Source organism: Amblyomma americanum, chromosome 3, assembly GCF_052857255.1.
Source record: "Amblyomma americanum isolate KBUSLIRL-KWMA chromosome 3, ASM5285725v1, whole genome shotgun sequence".
NCBI classification, from domain to species: domain Eukaryota; kingdom Metazoa; phylum Arthropoda; class Arachnida; order Ixodida; family Ixodidae; genus Amblyomma; species Amblyomma americanum.
Genome location: NC_135499.1, coordinates 145,198,698 through 145,216,383, shown reverse-complemented (window position 1 = coordinate 145,216,383; position 17,686 = coordinate 145,198,698). Strand labels below are relative to the sequence as shown.

The window sequence follows — 17,686 nt, the reverse complement described above, 5'->3', positions numbered from 1 at the left end:
CGCCGCCGCGGCGCGAAAAGCCGCTCAAATTGCGCGCGCCGAGGCGCCTCTCGCGAGCGCCTACTCGCGCGCGACGCCGGCGAATTCCGATCGGCATAAACGAATGCCGAACGGCGCACGAAGGGCGGGCCGTCCCGGTGGTCCACGATGGGCGGTGCTAGGCGATGACGTGAACCACTTCGCTCCTCCCTCCCCGCATGCGGTATCCGGCCGCGCCGCAGTCGCGTATCCCGATAGGTGCGGTTCCCGCGCTGTCTGCGGTACCCGTGCGGGCGAATTCCACGGGTGCGATAATTGCCAGCGGTGTCGTTTTCGAGTGCAAATCTGCGGCCAATGGCGCCGTTTTCTGCTGCTGTTGCTGCTGCTACCGCTGCCGCACGTTGTTCGGTTGTCGTCATGTCTTGAACGTGGTGCTCCGTGTCTGCTGCGTGGCCTCGGTGCTTTCCGCGCGGCGACCCAAGTGTGAGCGAGCGGAGTGGTGGTGGCATCGCCTTCCCGTTTTCGCGCTGGACGAGCGTCGCCCGATTGCTCGTGGATGCGCGCGGACTACGTGAGCCGGTTCCCGCTGCGCGGGCGGACTGCCGCGGCCACCACCGCCACGGCCCGTGTCCCTGTGGTCTCTCGTCAAGTGGCCGCCAACTGACGTCACGTGTGACGTCACGTGGCATGTCGGTGAGTCTCACGGTCATCCGTTGTGAGGCCGCCGCTTAATGACTACTTTCACGAAACAACACTCGGTCATTGTGGCACGGCGGGACTATATTCGCCGGTCCACTGCTCCCACGTGACTAACAGCTGTCGTCACAACACTGATTTCGTCGTGTTTCTTGTATAATAGCATCTAATTCATCGCTTTCATTTGTGACGCAATTCTAAGAACGCAATGTTGTCAAGTACTGCCTTCAGAGTCCTCGAAATGCTGCATGCGTGCCAAGGTATAGGGAATGCATTCAGCATTTATTTGTGCTTGGCGGAGTGTTTACGAACTTCACCTAGCCTCTGAGTGATAATTGCTCGGCTTTGTTTTTGAGGGTTTACTTGAGACAACTTTGCCTCGTTATTTACTCCGATGCAACAACATAATGTTAGTGCACTCTTTAGTTATTACTGGCGCATGCGACGCGGTTTACACTACCGTTGATATACTATACGGACGTATACGCAAAATGAATGATTTAAGTACAGTACGACAATCGTTCAGGTAATTTTGTGGGCGCTGGCACTGCGATAATTTTCTTATATTTGACTTGTTTATTTAGTGCAATTTTATATCTAAAAAAGAGAGGTAAGAAGCTCGAGCAGACACACGCTTTTCTTATTCAACAACAAGCTTCACAATGGCATGCGAAAGCGCGCGTGAAACTACGACTTCGTACATTGTTTTTTTATGGCTGATACAGAGCCTTGCTTTCATACCTAAACTTTAAATTGCGCAGAAAAACCAAGACGCCCGTAGCTGTATTCAGCACTTCGCTAATATTAATTTCGCCATATGCAATTCCGTTAATTTCGCACAATTTCATCATGTTTGTTTTCAAACTGAAGAACCCAAACATAGGGAACTATTTCAACATCTCGCTTCATCTAAGAGAGACGATTCTTGTGTTCCCCCCAACGTGCCAAAAATCTGGCCTAATGAGTGGATATTCCGTATAGCCACCGTTCTTATGAAAGGCACGCTCTGTGTGCGTGCATTGCATGCGTGTATGGAATTTACTTTCTCAATCTCTCTTATCAGTTCTTTCTGTCTTATGTCAAGCATCAAGATTAACCTTTATTTTGTGACCTGCCTTGCGTGACGATATAGAGTTAAATACTTCATTTAGCTGTTCATTCACTGGGTGGGCTCAGGGGGAAAGAATGTGTTCAAGGCTGGCCTTATATATACGAAGCGTGTCGTTTTTCACCATGAGTAATTTATCGGCGATTCTTGCGCACTGCGCGTGCAACAACTGCTATGCACATATCGTGGCTGGCCGTGTATAAGACCGCAATTAGCCTACATCATTGTGCAGCCGAGCGGAGTCGTGACGGTGTTAAGTACATCGATTAAAGGGGCCCTGTAGCTACCGCAAGCATTGTCTGACCCTTGCCATGTCATGTATATAAACGCTGCAACTCATTTTCTCCTTGTTGGGTTCAGCGCTCTTTCGAAAGGGATAGGCGGATGTGTCGCCCACGTGGTTCAGTAATTGCGCCTATAGCCACTCACGCATAAAATTAAAACCGAAAGCTTTAATAGTAAGCGTGGTTCACCGAAACTGTAAATAACAATCTCGCCATATTAGTTACTTGCAGCGTTTCTCCTTCTCTCCGTGATTGCATGTGCATGCAACCACACAGCCGATGTTAGGCGAGCGTATAGCGTCGATAATGTGCATAGTTTGAATAGTGCTGCTAATCGGTAGACAGAGTTGTGTGCAGTGCTTACATCATGTGCTTTTATTTTTTCTTCATATTTTGCTCGTGTTCAATTTAACTTGCTGTCATTGTTTAGCCAAGTTATCTTCAGCACCTTCTGTTTGCTGAAATCGCTGGTTGTCTCTGGATCAACTTCATTTTTTTTTTCTGAAAATAAAGTTCTCAATTAGCATCTTGGCAATATTTTTACACGACTTCCAGAAACATGGCCGTGTAATCTATTTTCTATGTATACCAGTAGCGCGGCTCCTTTTTCCATACCACGCATGCATTTTTTGTTATTGATCCATATCTGCTTAACAGTCATTGTAACAGAGCCCGAATCTACGGGTAAATTTATTCACGTAAATCTCTAGCTCTAAGTATGAAACGCACGGCTGCTCACTGTGGTGCATCGGTACAGATTTGTGTTAACTGGAATGAATGTGTGGTCCAATTGAAACTGAAGTGCTTCACAAAGAAATTGCAACAAAAAAAGGAGAAAGTGCTTGCGGTTCTACGGATAAAATAGCCTGGGCCCCTTAAGAGGCTGTCACGTCCCCCCCCCCTCCCCTTATTCTTCAAAAAAAAAAAAAAAAATTCCGGGCACATGGTCTAACTCGAGCCTATTTGCAACCAAAATATAAGGAGGTATAACAGTACACTTTCGTTGCATATATGACATATTAGCCCTCTTTTGTGACACTATTCTTCAGTTAGCTGTGAACAGTACTGTGCTTTTATTGTAATTATCTGCTAATACAACCAGCCAAAGGGAAACAAGGGATAAAAATGATACCAATCTCCTTTCATGGTGATGTACCGCTTGAAAAAAGCTCAGAGCAATTAAGCTTAAGCAAAAATTCGTTGAAGTAGACACTTGCCCTTCAATTTTATGAATCGAAGTTACAAGCTTAGAATGGTTTTTAAAGGCATTTGTTTCACAAAACTAAAACTCTATACGAATGAGTAATGTACAGGTAGCACCAGTTATGCATGGCAACACATTATCCGTATCCGAACAGTGATCACTAAACAGGACAAGTTAAAAAGCGCACTTCTCCCTTTTCTCCAGATTATTTACCTATAAAACTTTTTGCTGGGCGAGTTGGTTCATTTTACTTGAGGGGATGCTTGTAGCGCAACAAAAAATAGACAAGGGACATCAGAAGATGAACGGGACAAGCGCTTGTCCCGTTCATCTTCTGTCCCTTGTCTGTTTTTTGTCGCGCTACAAGCATCCCCTCAAGAATTTACCTATGGATGGATAACCCCCGGGGCCTTAAACAAGACACTTATAAATATAATGCAGAATTAATAAAAGAATTCGATATTGTGTGCAAGCTGGCTGTTCACTGACCAAACATTTTCAACGTTACTGCAGAAGTAACAGCAGAAATTATTCTGGTGTGCAAACTGATTATTTTCTGGACCAGAAATCTCCAACTTTACTGCAGAAGAGCAGAATTCATTCTTTTGTGCAAACTGACTGTACACTGTCCAGACATTTTTAACGTCAGCGCAGAAGTATAGTAACAGAATTAGTTCTTGAGCGCTGGCTACTTGACATCTGTCGACAAATTTTCAACGTTAGCACAGAAGTAACGCCACAGTTCGTTCTTCTGCGCGGACTGACTGAACGGTGACAAGAAATTTTCAATGTTAGTCAGAGGTAACAGCAGAATTCGTTCTTGTGCGCAAACTGACCGTGCCATGACCAGAAATTTTCAACATTGGTGCAGACGTAAAACCAGGAATCATTTATCTGTGCAAACTGTGAACCCGGCTGAGCAGAAATTTTCCACTTTATGGCAAAACAACAGCAGATGTCTTTCTTTTGTGCAAACCGACTTCACAATGACTAAAAATATATTCAGCTTCAGCACTGGATTAACAGCAGAATTAGTTCCTGTGTGCAAACTGACTGTGCCCTGACCAGAAATGTTCAACATTGGTGCAGATGTAACACAAAGAATCATTTTTCTGTGCAAAGTGACTGGACCCGCCTGAGCAGAAATTTTCCACTTCAGGGCAAAGCAACAGCAGAAGTTCTGTGCAAACCGACTGCACACTGTCTAAAAATGTTCAGCTTCAGCACTGAAAATAACAACAGAATGAGTTCCTGTGTGCAAAGTGACTGTGCCCTGTCCAGAAACGTTCAACATTGGTGCAGATGTAACACAAGGAATCATTTTTCTGGGCGAACTGACTGGACCCGCATGAGCAGAAATTTTCCACTTTAGGGCTAAACAACAGCAGAAGTCTTTCTTCTGTGCAAACCGGCTGCACACTGACTAAAAAAGTTCAGTTTCAGCACTGAAATAACAGCAGAATGAGTTCCTGTGTGCAAACTGACTGTGCTTTGACCAGAAATTGTGAACATGTGTGCAGACGTAAAACCAGGAATCATTTTTCTCTGCAAACTAACTGAACCCGGCTGAGCAGAAATTTTCCACTTTAGGGCCAAACAACAGCAGAAGTCTTTCTTCTGTGCAAACCGGCTGCACACTGACTTAAAAAGTTCAGTTTCAGCACTGAAATAACAGCAGAATGAGTTCCTGTGTGCAAACTGACTGTGCTTTGACCAGAAATTTTGAACATGTGTGCAGACGTAAAACCAGGAATCATTTTTCTCTGCAAACTAACTGAACCCGGCTGAGCAGAAATTTTCCACTTTAGGGCAAAGCAACAGCAGAAGTCGTTCTTCTGTGCAAACCGGCTGCACACTGACTAAAAAAGTTCAGTTTCAGCACTGAAATAACAGCAGAATGAGTTCCTGTGTGCAAACTGACTGTGCTTTGACCAGAAATTTTGAACATGTGTGCAGACGTAAAACCAGGAATCATTTTTCTCTGCAAACTAACTGAACCCGGCTGAGCAGAAATTTTCCACTTTAGGGCTAAACAACAGCAGAAGTCTTTCTTCTGTGCAAACCGGCTGCACACTGACTAAAAAAGTTCAGTTTCAGCACTGAAATAACAGCAGAATGAGTTCCTGTGTGCAAACTGACTGTGCTTTGACCAGAAATTTTGAACATGTGTGCAGACGTAAATCCAGGAATCATTTTTCTCTGCAAACTAACTGAACCCGGCTGAGCAGAAATTTTCCACTTTAGGGCTAAACAACAGCAGAAGTCTTTCTTCTGTGCAAACCGGCTGCACACTGACTAAAAAAGTTCAGTTTCAGCACTGAAATAACAGCAGAATGAGTTCCTGTGTGCAAACTGACTGTGCTTTGACCAGAAATTTTGAACATGTGTGCAGACGTAAAACCAGGAATCATTTTTCTCTGCAAACTAACTGAACCCGGCTGAGCAGAAATTTTCCACTTTAGGGCTAAACAACAGCAGAAGTCTTTCTTCTGTGCAAACCGGCTGCACACTGACTTAAAAAGTTCAGTTTCAGCACTGAAATAACAGCAGAATGAGTTCCTGTGTGCAAACTGACTGTGCTTTGACCAGAAATTTTGAACATGTGTGCAGACGTAAAACCAGGAATCATTTTTCTCTGCAAACTAACTGAACCCGGCTGAGCAGAAATTTTCCACTTTAGGGCAAAGCAACAGCAGAAGTCGTTCTTCTGTGCAAACCGACTGCACACTGAATGAAAATGTTCAACTTCAGTCTGAAATAACAGCATAATGAGTTCTTGAGCGCAAACTGACTGTGCCCGCACCATAAATTTTCAACTTTGGTGCAGGTGTGACACCAGGAATCATTCATATCTGCTGTCAGTGCACGTTAAAGAACCCCAGGTGGTCAAAATTTCCGGAGCCCTTCACTACGGCGTCTCTCATAGCCTGAGTCGCTTTGGGACGTTAAACCCCCATAAACCATAAACCAAACCATTCATAAGTGCAAACTGACTGGACCCGCGTGAGCAGAAATTTTCCACTTTAGGGTAAAGCAACAGCAGAAGTCGTTGTGTGCAAACTGACTGCACACTGACTAAAAAAGTTCAGTTTCAGCACTGAAATAACAGCAGAATGAGTTCCTGTATGCAAACTGACTGCGCCCTGACCAGAAATGTTCAGCATTGGTGCAGATGTAATACAGGTAATAATTTTTCTCTGCAAACTGATTGGACCCGCCTGGGCAGGAATTTTCCACTTCAGGGCAAAGCAACAGCAGTTCTGTGCAAACCGACTGCACAATGACTAAAGGTATTCAGCTTCAGCACTGAATTAACAGCAGAATGAGTTCCTGTGTGCAAACTGACTGTGCCTTGACCAGAAATGTTCAACATTGGTGCAGATGTAGCACAACGAATCATTTTGCTGTGCGAACTGAGTGGACCCGCCTGAGCAGAAATTTTCCACTTTAGAGTAAGGCAACAGCAGAAGTCGTTCTGTGCAAACTGACTGCACACTCACTAAAAATGTTGAGCTTCAGCACTGAAACAACAGCAGAATGAGTTCCTGTGCGCAAACTGATTGTGTTTTGACCGGAAATTTTCAACATTGGTGCAGACATAAAACCAGGAATCATTTTTCTGTGCAAACTGACTGAACCCGGCTGATCAGAAATTCTCCACTTTATGGCAAAGCAACAGCAGAAGTCGTTGTTCTGTGCAAACCGACTGCACACTGAATAAAAATGTTCAGCTTCAGCACTGAAATAACAGCAGAATGAGTTCCTGTGTGCAAACTGACTGTGCCCTGGCCAGAAATGTTCAACATTGGGGCAGATGTAACACAAGGAATCTTTTTTCTGTGCAAACTGACTGGACCCGTCTGAGCAGAAATTTTCCACTTTAGGGCAAAGCAACAGCATAATTTCGGTGCAAACCGACTGCACACTGACTAGAGACGTTCAGCTTCAGCGCTGAAGTAACAGCAGAATGAGTTCCTGTGTGCAAAGTGACTGTGCCCTGACCGGAAATACTCAACATTAGTGCAGGTGTAACACCAGGAATCAATCTTCTGTGCGAACTGACTGGACGCACCTGAGCAGAAATGTTCCACTTTAGGGAAAAGCAACAGCAGAAATCGCTCTTCTGTGCAAACTGCCTGTACCCGCCGCGGTGGCTCAGTGGTTAGGGCGCTCGGCTACTTATCCGGAGTTCCCGGGTTCGCGAACCCGACCGCGGCGGCTGCGTTTTTATGGAGGCAAAACGCTAAGGCGCCCGTGTGCTGTGCGATGTCAATGCACGTTAAAGATCCCCAGGTGGTCAAAATTATTCCGGAGCCCTCCACTACGGCACCTCTTTTTTCCTTTCTTTCACTCCCTCCTTTATCCCTTCCCTTACGGCGCGGTTCAGGTGTCCAAGGATATATGAGACAGATACTGCGCCATTTCCTTTCCCCAAACCCAATTATTATTATTGTTATTATTATTATTATTAAACTGACTGCACACTGACTAAAAAGGTTCAGCTTCAGCGCTGAAGTAACAGCAGAATTAGTTACTGTGTGCAAATTGACCGTGCCCTGACCAGAAATGTTCAACCTTAGTGCCGAAATAACAGCAGAATTCGTTGTTATGGGCTGACTGGTAGTTTTCTGACCATAAGTTTTCAAATTAAGTGCATTTTTAGCAGTAAAATTTGTTCTTGTGTTCAAACTGACTATTTCATAACCACAATTTTCAACTTTAGTGCAGAAGAGCAGAATTCGTTCTTGTATGCGAACTTACTATCCCCTGTCGATAAATATTAAACATTAGGTCTGCGTTCGTTCTAGTGTGCAAACTAACTTCGTCTGACCATACACTCAGCTTTAGTGTAAAAGTAAAAGCAGAAATTGTTCTTGAGTGCGAGCTTGCTGTACCCTGACCAGGAATTTTTAAAGTTAGTGCAGAAGTAACAGTAGGAATTATGCTGGTCAGCAAACTGAGTTCCCTGAGCAAAAAATTTCAACTTTAGTGTTGATGTAGCAGCAGAAATCGTTCCTGTGTGCAGACTGACTAGCCCTGACCAGAAATGCAGAAGTAACAGCCGAATTCGTTACCTGCAAACTGGCTGTCCCCTAACGAGAAACTCAACTTAAGTGCAGAAGTTACAGCGGAGTCCGTTCTGTTGTGCGAACTGACTGTCCCCCTTTCAGAAATTTTCAACTTTAGTGTCAAAGTAACACTATAATTTGTTATTGTGTGCGAACTGAGTGTCCCTGAGGAGTTTTCGAGGCTAGTGCAGAAGTAAGAGCAGAATTCGTTTTTTTTTGTGTGTGTGTGCAAACTTACTGCTCCCTTTAATATCTGGCACTGTTGATAACTCGCAGTATTTTGTTTTGGACTTCAGTATTCCCCATTAATCGCCAGCTTCATTAGCACGCTGAGTTAGTCGGTGCTTTTATGCTCGTGTCTTTGGTGCAAATTCCAGCTGGTTTGCAGTCTTTCAAGTTCAAAGGACACAATAGTGCTTGTCCTGCTCAACTCTTCCTGTAATTTTATTCGAAAACTAGTTCTTCCTCGATCTGGGACTACTTCCATGAGACTGAAAGTGAGGCAATTGAGCGCGCGAACTAATACGTTCGGCTACTGCTAAGCTACAAGCCATTTGCGTAGCCATACGGAACTAGAACAAATACATAATCCCGAAGTTTCGCAAGTGAAAGTAAGCCGCGCTGCAAAGCTTCGCGAGCTGTGCGCATTAAGAATTGCAGTGTTAATTCGTGCGTTAATGCTTGCCAAAATCTCCGCTGAACTGAAAGTTGCAGTATGGTGGAGTTCGTTAAACTGGAAACGACTTGCATTGAATGCGATTTCGTTCCGGAGGAGGACTTCGCAAGAGTTCGTTCAAGTGGCTTTCGTATTTGCTGCAGAGGTCGTTTCATGACTTGTTGCTTTCTGATGTGGAAGAAAAAAAGAACGCATAAACTAGATAAATGACATAATTCCTATTTTCATAGAGACTTAGCGCGGGTAACATAATGCACTAAAATAAAAGTTTTCTTTATCTTTTGTATCTTAAGTTCTTAGAGTATAGAATTGCGATTGTTTTCGCTTTGGTGGCAGAAAGCACACAGTGGGCGCTTAGAAGGAGTTGTTACGCTTGTCGTAGTTTAGCTTTTGAGCTGGCCACTGGGTGCTCATGCAAGGACAATTTATGGTGAGCTATGCTGTGTCATAGCTTCTGTTTTCGAATAATATTTCTCGATTAGGTGGCTATTGATCCGATCAGATTATTTCGCTATATAAAGTATGGACGTTATTTTCTTTTCTGAAGATGGAATTAATGTAAGCAACAAAAATGATGTAATGACAATATTACTCGCCCCGCCGCAGTGGCTCAGTGGTTAGGGCGCTCGACTACTGATCCGGAGTTCCCGGGTTCGAACCCGACCGCGGCGGCTGCGTTTTTATGGAGGAAAAACGCCAAGGCGCCCGTGTGCCGTGCGATGTCAGTGCACGCTAAAGATCCCCAGGTGGTCGAAATTATTCCGGAGCCCTCCACTAAGGCACCTCTTTCTTCTTTCACTCCCTCCTTTATCCCTTCTCCTACGGCGCGGTTCAGGTGTCCAAAGATATATGAGACAGATACTGCGCCATTTCCTTTCCCCAAAAACCAATTATATATAATACAATATGACTCGTGCATGCATTTCAGTAATGTTGAAATAAATCGCCGGTAGGTCATCACCACACTGAATGTAATCGCCTGCATTGGCGAGAAACGATAGAGGCTGAGTCATGCGCGGCACCGGGCGTGAGTCTGCCGTTCTTGGGAACCGCTTCCGTGCACATCCGGGTGACATCGGTAGTGGACAGGTCATCGTGAACCGGTTAGCTGCCAACGAAATGCGTCATATGCAGTTTCTCCCATGATGTTAAAGTGCAGAATATGGCCCACTATCTGGATAGTTTTGAAATGAACGAGTGTTGCTTTGCCACCTCACCCGGGGGTCCCTGAAGCGATCAGTAATTCTCAGGTGCTTACAGTGCAACAAAGGGCAAGTGCGTTTGCCGCGGAAGATGAGAAGACAACGTGGAACGCTTACCCTTGTGTACTATTAATTTTTCTATGAGCGCTGGAGAGGTTGCCTGCCGTGGTGGCTCAGTTGGCGACGGCGTTTCGCTACTTATATGCTCATTTTTTGGGGCACAATAAAATATCCCGGAGGTAGGAATTTCTCCGGAGCCTTCATGCGGAGCCCACTATACGGCTGGCATCAGAGGAAACTTTTTGATAAGTAAAAATTTATTAGTTTAAAGACTATGGATAACGCAGTCTGGGCGAACAGTAATAGATCAAATACAAACCACAAGCAACAATGGAATATTTTCAATTTATCGTGAAAGAAAATCGGCACTCAGAAACACGGCAGCTGCAGGTACAGACAGACACATGATGGGCTACTGTCTTGTCGCCTAAGAGGCCATTTTTGCGGTATTTTCAGTGTTATACTGTGATCTGCACAACTTAATTTAGTGGATGACGTATTGTGCTTATGAAATCATTATGTAAATAAGAGTGTCGCGAAAGCTCTTAATGTGCCTGATTGGAGCACAAGGACATATTAAGCGCAAAGCGAAATATGTAATTATGAGCTCTTTGCATATCTCCGATTTGCACACACCGCGCGTTCCCTCAGCTGTGTATACTATCGGGCCCAACTGCAGCGCGAACTCGCACGTACTGCATTTTCCTACTGTGCAGCGATACATTAATTTGACACCGGTTTACGAACATATATTTTGCTCGTTCCGTTACGAAGTAACATGAATCACACTAGCTGTGTATACAACAGCTAAAAGTAGAAAGGCAAAACATTGCGATATGTTCAAGGGCCCTGTTCTTATTTCGTTCCGGCCTGACAGTACATGTCAATACTGCATCAAGAAAGCATTTAATTTGTACCTCGCTGCACTATTAGTGTTGCATCCGGATTCTAAATTTCGTATTATCACCTCAGGGACCACCATCGCGCTCACGCACAGGGCGTGTATGTGGAGGGGGTGCATGTTTATTTGTTGCGATAACTTGTTTAATGCTTACTGGTTAGAGATTGATCCCTTCAGGTTATAGCAAGTTACAACGCGGACCCGCGTGTTACTCACACCACTACGTAAAGCAGCACTTGTATGAGCCTGTACGCCGCCCAGAAAACAGACATGCCCCACGCTTCGCGCAACAGTTATAGGAGGCGGATAACACGCGAGCACAAATCATGTCACCTTTTATTTTTTCTTTGTCGTTCATTTCTCTTCTTCATGTCGCCGAAGGTCTATATCATGAACTATATGGTATATAAGTAGGTGGCCGCGAGGCCGATGTAAGCAGCTGAGGGATATGTTGAGCTGCACTTATATAAGTTGCCGGTGGATAATGAAGCGACTCTAAAGATGATTAACAGTTTCGCAAGAACAAGTCTCTCACGCGGGAAGCATTTGGCAAGAAAGGATAAAATAAAGAATCTCGTGTAAAAAATAAAGAGATAGGCAGGTTCAGGGGGTTGAGACGTAGAAACAAAAGGCTTGCGGACCCCGGGCTGTTTTTTTTTTTTGTGTGTGCCAATTTGCGAGTAATACGACGTGGTCGTTCCATCCGATGTGCTCGGTGGAGCGCGCAGTGCGTCCCCATGGATGGGCCGCACTAGATCGTTCGTCGCCGCGCAGTATTACCCGTCCCGGCGTGCTCGAGGCGACGGGAGGGGGCCGGCCGCCATTAGCAAATATGTGCGATTGTCCGGGGCATTCTTCTTTCTCGCCCTCTTCCCCTATTTATCTCTGCGCTGCTCGGGAAAGCGGGGTAAGAACATCGCCCAGTCGGCCCGTGTATATACGTGGTTGGCGGTAGCCCTAATAAAGAAGCTCGCTCCACACACTTTGGAGCTTCGTTTTAGCTCATCGTAATGTTTTTTTCGAAGCTTGCTTCCACAGCGAGAAAGCAACATCAATTCTTTCACCCCCACTTCTTTATCTTCGTTGGGTCTGCTTCACTTTTTCATCCTCGCTACTCTTATCACTTTGTTTATCTAAGGTCGGGGCGGACCTCTAACAAGTAAAAAAAATATACTGTAGAAGATCCATAGATGGAGAGCACAGGAGAATAAGAAGGGAGGTGAGGGGGCGAGAGAAACTTTAGTTGGGTCTTGCTCAGGTCCGGCGTGCGTGTGCGCCAGAGAACACGAGGCTTAGAAAAATAAATAAGCCAAGAAAGCACAAGACGGGACTGAACGGAACGCGAGAGAAAGTTTAAGCGAGAGAGCGAGCCAGGCTATATAAGGGGGCAGGCAATCAGCAAAAAGAAAATTAAGATTTCTCGCTTCCAGAACAGCGCCTCGGCATATAATGGATTTCGTGACGAAGCTGGGCCGGGGGCAGCAGCTAGCACACGCCGCGCTCGATCGCAGGCATGGCTGCTGCTGCTGGCTGCTGCTGCTGCTGCTGCCGAACTTGCTTCGCTCTGGGTTATGCATTCCTTTTTTTTATTTCCTTCTTGCTTTGTCTTTTTTCTTCTCACCCGCGCTCCGTGGTGGTTGCTTAGCTGCCCGGTGCTCCACGACTTCGCGGCGGCCAATTCTTTTCCCTCATGTTATATATCCACGTCGAGTACATACGCCGCGCCGATGGACCTGGCGCCCGGTCGCTGCGTAATGCCTTTGCAGCATGTTTGCTGTCTTGTTTCGCCGGCCTGCCTTCTCGCTGCCGGGGCCTGCTATGCATGCTCCGGCTGTGTCAGTTCGTGGCCGCCTGAGCGCGAGATTTTATTTTATTTTTTATTTTCCCCCTCGCAAGCGATCGCAGTTGCTAGATTGACTACAGGCGTGTACATGCGCCGGGCATCGTTTAATGTCGAAAGCGTTGCCGCCGTCGTGGTTTCCCGCCGGAAAGGTCGCGTCACGGAAAGATAGAGCGAGGGGGGGGGGGGGGGGGGGGGGCGAAGAAAAGACGCTAGAGCGAAAACAGAAGCAGCGAAGAGGTCGGCTCGCGCGCTGTCGACTTCGGCGTCGTTTACGAACGCGCGTTTCTCTGCTATACGCCGACGGTGCGCAGACAAAAGCGCGCGCATATATGTGGCGGCGTCTCAAGGCTCGCGTATGTGCCGGTTTCGACCTTGAAGCCACCGAGAGCCGGGAAGGCATGGGCGAGGAGAGAGTGAGGCAATACGGGCACAGAGAGGAGAAAAAAATAATAGGAAGAAGCAAGAAAGTGACGTCTAGTCCTGGAACGGAGCTGTATCCTGTATGTGCGGCCCTAAGGGGCGCGCTCACTTCTGCAAGGGCGCGATCGTTTTGGAGCATATACATGCTCGCTGGCAGGAGTTCTGCACTCTGTACGTGCGGGCTTAAAGCGCTTCGCTGCTAATAATACGCGCGGTATCGCGAGGATGAGAAAGTGAGCCAAGACGAGTGTTGCATGTGGTCGATTCTTGCGTGTTTTACAGCGTGAAGAGCCATTGTCCCGCCCAGGGGTACACGCCGAACGACGGTGAATGATGAAGTCGTATATCTGGGAGCGTTTACGATCCTTACTGTGGCACTGCAAGCCGGCGATATATATGAGCAGAAGAGCAGCCGTGGCAGACGGTGGATTGAGGGAGAAATCTCAAGCATGCTGAACGTCTATACAAATTTGCATGGTGTGCCGGCGCATTTTTCACTGAAGCCGTCGAGCTAACCGGTCACCCTGGAACACTGCTCTTGTACTGCGCGTATACCTAATTGTATACATCTCCACCAGGCAGGACTTACTGAATAAGACGAATCATTCGCCAAATTAGGCGCATTATATATGAGCTGCTAGCGTCCGTAAAATGACGCTAGCATCTTGAATGGCGCATGTGTGGTAACCGTTTGCACAACCACAGTTTGGTAATTAAGCGAATTAACTTAGCACAAATACTACCAGCTGTTATAGAGGCTTACATTCACATATATAGGACATTTATGTTCTTTGCATCCTCGTTCAGGGTATACCTGTAAATATTTAACGCCTATGATAAGGGTGATAGAAACTGTGAAGGAATTAAGTGTGCGATTTTTCTGTAGTGTATAGCGTTCTCTGTAAGCTAATCCACCATTAAAGGGTGTTTTATGACAGGGGTAGGTTTATGAGCAACTGCTTTTTTTTTTATTCTCTAGGGATGAGGGGAATTCTTTGTACAACGCAAAACGTTTCTCGCTTTCTCGCTTAGGGGGAGAATTCACGCCCTTAAACCCGTGCGAAAGGGCATTTATTCACGATAAAACCTCCTTACAAAGGATAACTTGCGATTGCACTAATTTTGCACGCATATGAATGTTTAACAGAAGCAGAAAGGCACTTGTCCTTGTGATTCGTGCATTTTGGGACATTCGAAAAGCAAGAAAGGAGTAGTACTGCCAAGGTCACAGACCTCCATCCTGCCCATCGGAAAATCATTGGCGCCAGCATATCCATGAGGTCAGTTAACAGCGGATTGAAGTAAACGCAGTTTGCGCGCGTGTATGTGAAAGCTTGTGTTTGTCCACGACCCCTGTGGTGGTGAATTACGATATACGGCCAGTACACGACAGCTGAAAAGGCGCCCAGTCATGAAATGTCCCATGGGTACTATTATTTTCGTGAATTTGGCCTGCGATTGCAAACTTCAAGAAATTAATGCATTTATTTGAATGTAGTTGGGAATTTGGGCAGTGGTATTGCTGATTTAGATTGTTCATAGTTGCGCGGTTCTCTTTAGAGCGCATATATAACCACGTCAATCGATCTCTAGCTGTCTTCAGCATGGCGAGAAGTTATTCGTTTGGTGGTTCAAAGATTCAAAGATAGACACGCTACTAATTGCTAAACATTCGAGTGACTTTGAAGAAAATGTTTATTGTCGTCCATGCTCTGTACACTGAATTTAAATCTGCATATTTTTTGGGGAGCTCCCACAGTGTGAGCTACTGAATGTACTACATACGATCTGATAAGCTTCACATTCGCGTCACAAAACCTCCAGAAAATAAAAATGCAAGGTGTAGAGAAGACTTAGGAAGAAGATTTTGTGTAGATCTGTGGGATCCCATAAGCTTGCGTGCTGCAGAGACCAAAGTCCCTTAGCTTTCCAGATTACAACTATATTCTCAAGCAACAGTAAACGGCCGTGTGGGAAAATTGGAGACATTTGGAACAGCTGGACCCTATCGTTAAGGAGTATAGGGGAATAGCTGGGCGCTAGTACGCAGGCGCAGTATACAATAACGCCCCTCTGGTTATAGTTCTGCGCATGCTCACTGGCGCCCTGCTATTCCCCTATCCCCCTAACCGATAGCGATTATTCTAAATGTCTCTAGTATTGCATGTGCGCATACAGTCATCGCACAGTCGTCTATACTTACTGGCGTAAGCGTTGAGAAGGTACCCCCCCCCCCAAAAAAAAAGAAATAAATAAATCTAGAAGAAACAAAGACGACGGAAGATTGTAGCGAACCTCTTCCTGTTCCCTCTTTTTTCGGCCTTCTGTATACCGTGCACATATATTGGGCCTATATCGATTCACTCATGACGGGATAAACGGCTGCAATTGTCGCTGCTGTAGACGCATCTACATAAGGTGAACTGCGACAGCACACGCGGACACGCTTACACATGCAACTGTGTAACTATGCAGCCTGCGCTGCTCGCGGTCCTCGCAGCGCCATTCCCTCGGGGTGGCGCGGCGAGGAGAAAAAGGAAGAACGCACTTAATCTTGCGCACGGAACCCCGCGGCGGGACCGGTGCGCCTGCAGTGCATCGCCGCAGCAGTGTCGGGGCCCCGTTGACACGCGGACCTTCGGTTGGCGTTGTCGTCCGCGGGATGCAGATGAACGATCGCCTTCATTACGCCGCGGCGCGTACACTCTGCGCTCGCCTGCCATCGCGTCTAGCGGGCGAAAATAAACGAGCTTTAAACGCTCGTCTCGTCTCACGTGCGGCGTCGTTAATCACGCGGGCGGCCTGCGTGCACACACACGCACGAGACATGTGCGCCGCGCGATCTGGGTGTAATCCTCGCCTATTTTCCTCCGTGCGCTGCTCTTCCATGACGGCGTTTTTTTTTTTAAATTTGCGGGTTTTATTCTTGTTTCCGCGCATGCACTTTCACTGCGGGCGATGCGTACACCCACCGTTGTTAAATAGGTATACACCCCGTTCTGCGTGCAGTTGTGCGCCGTTTAGTCAAAATGGCTGCGTCGCCGTCATCGCTGGCACAATTAGCGTTTGTGCCTCGGCCGGGTGTGTTGTTATACACTGTACAGGGATATGGGGCGGAAAGAACAGCGAATCGTGCTCTCAACGCTTTAAACTCGCATGATTTATAAAGCGCTGGCGCTTAAGTGCCCTGCTTTGCGCACTGTATACTTATTCGTTTCCGCGTGCTCTCTGATGAGGACCAGCATGCTCGTGTGCCTGTTCATAGCGTGAGCTCTCTGCCACGAATAAAAGCATTGCTTGATATCTCTGACTTGAGAGTTTTGTGATCAATGTTTATCTATCATCGGTGCTTCAGATGACTGAGTCTACTCCGGAATACCTTTCTGCTTATTAGAAACGCGTCAATGACTTCTCTTCGTTTTACTGATTGCCAAATGCCGAGTAGTTGATACTGTAAATGTTGCACCCTCGGTAAAGAGTGGGCTTGCAGGAAAAAAAAGAAAAGTTAATTGAATGATGTGCATGGTAGCTAATTAGAGCGTTAAATGACACTGTCGATTGACAGCCGAATGAAACCAGCTGTTCTGTTCCTCATTGAATTATAGTCTTTTCATTCGGCAAGACGAAACGCCTCCTCTATGGGCTGTCACAAACCGATTCCACAGCCGCTTACCGCGCTTGCGTCACGTGCATGCACACAACAGTCCAGAGAGAAATATGGCGACGGCCAGCGAGCCCTAGTTGGTAATGTCTTCTGGGTGAGCGCCAAGCTTTCGTACGAAGACATTCTGCACTGGGGACCTATCCATACGTATACGCTACTCTTATTATATTCAGGTGCTCGCGAAAGTTCACCGTTCATGTCGTTGCACTGAACACCTATCTGATACATAAACAACCATATAATAAATAAATGTTTCATCATGAGACACAAACGAGAATGTACAGCTTGACATTATAGTCGGCTATTGGGATCCATGAACGCATCGGCCGAAGGTATACACTTGCGTATATATTCTGGCGTCCCGGTATACAAATAACCAAACACCGTTTCATTATGCAGTACGACCGAGAATGCATTGCTGGATATCACAATCGATAACTGAATGATCGGCAGGCTATAGCATGCACTCGGTGCTGCCAAAGCTATACCCGTGTTTATCCCTCGACGTCCTACAGCGATCGGGAATGATGCCAAATGCTTGTAAGGAAGCGATAGCTCACGTGCTTTTATTTTATGTCGG

The 17,686-nt window shown here is 46.2% G+C and overlaps 1 protein-coding gene across 1 annotated transcript in view; it reads left to right on the top strand.

The window, feature by feature from the left end:
- Positions 1-346: 346 nt before the first annotated feature.
- The window catches only part of LOC144125066 (transcription factor Sp9-like), a 155,864-nt gene continuing 138,524 nt past the window's right edge, over positions 347-17,686 (top strand). The window contains exon 1 of the mRNA XM_077658131.1: positions 347-672. The gene's annotated coding sequence lies outside the window, so the exon portion shown is untranslated. The remainder of the gene's footprint in view (positions 673-17,686) is intronic.